At 41.3% G+C, this 1332-nt stretch overlaps 1 pseudogene; it reads right to left on the bottom strand.

The window, feature by feature from the left end:
- Positions 1-239: 239 nt before the first annotated feature.
- Positions 240-737, bottom strand: LOC140525694 (large ribosomal subunit protein uL11 pseudogene; annotated as a pseudogene).
- Between the last annotated feature and the right edge of the window lie 595 nt (positions 738-1332).

The raw sequence follows: 1332 nt of genomic DNA, 5'->3' as shown, positions 1-1332 counted from the left end.
GATGCTTCAACAACTTTCCTGCTCTTCTAATACTACCCTCCCTCCTCCAAATGAAGTACAAAGTAGCTGAAAGTTATTGCATAGCAAGAGGGTTAAAGAAGTTAAATCAATAGTTATTTCCCAGAATTTGTGGTAGCTTCTGACACAAAACTTTTCTGGAAATCGAGAAATCCCAGAAATCGAGGAGCCTCTGTTGTTGTCAAACGTTAAATTTATTGCAGTAGTCTCCTTTGTAGCTTTTAAGTTGCTGGGCATTTAACAACACCACTACTGATGCCATTAATGACATCATGAAGATGTCTGCCATCAATGTTGTAGTCCACAGACTGGGCTGTTCCAAAAATCTCTTTAATGGTTCCAGAGAGATCTCTTGCCAGTGACTGGTGCCTCATCTGTGGAGCAATGTTGACAATCTCATCGAGACTGATATTTCCATTGTGTTTAATATTTTTCTGCTTCTTTCTGTATCAAAGAGATACTTTTAGGACTTTGATGATCAAGGCTGAGGCAGAAGGTATTACCTTAATCTGGGCCTGTCTGTTCTGAATGGTAAATTTCACTGTGATCCTGAGCCCTTTCCAGTCATCAGTTGCTTTGGAAATGTTATCACCAACTTTTTGGGGAGACAAACCCAAGGGACCAATCGTGGGGGCCAGAGCTGATGTGGCACCAACTCCACCACCAATGCACCTTAAAAACATGACTTTAATTTCATTAGGGTCAAACTTGGGCAGCATGGCAGTGACAAAGTTGGAAACTTGGCCTGGATGCTATGGGGTGGTTGCTGGTGTCAAATGAACCCGAATTTGGGACAACTGAAAGAAGATGCACCTTCACCATCATGAGCAGGGAGCCAAAAAAGAATACTTATAATTCTTAAAAATCAATTCACTAATAGTATAGCTAGGAGGAATATACTTAGACACAGGGTATAGGTATAAGGTGAGTTGGAGCTGATGACATAAAATTAATTAGGGGATGAAAAAGAGGGGAACATAAGGTGAAGAAGGAAGTGAGAGGTGGAATAGGCAAATTCTTTCACATGAAAATGTGTAAAAGATGCATTACAATGGATGGGAAGATGAGAGGGAGGGCAATGAGCTTCACTTGAACCTTACTGTCATAAGTATTGGCTCAAAGAAGGAATAATATACTCAATCCATTGAATGTAGAAATCTGTCTTACCCAACAGAGCAGTAGAAGGGGTAGAGTTAAAGTAAAGGGTGAGGGGACTGAGAGACTGAGCAGATTGGGGGAGGCAGTAGACAGAAGCAAAACACTGTCAAGGAGGGAAGGAGTGAAAGGAGAAGGACAAATAGGGGGAAAATAGGA

The sequence above is a fragment of the Notamacropus eugenii genome, chromosome 1 (genome assembly GCF_028372415.1).
Source record: "Notamacropus eugenii isolate mMacEug1 chromosome 1, mMacEug1.pri_v2, whole genome shotgun sequence".
NCBI lineage: Eukaryota > Metazoa > Chordata > Mammalia > Diprotodontia > Macropodidae > Notamacropus > Notamacropus eugenii.
Note: the sequence above shows the minus strand (reverse complement) of the source record. Positions and strands in the feature narration are given on the sequence as shown.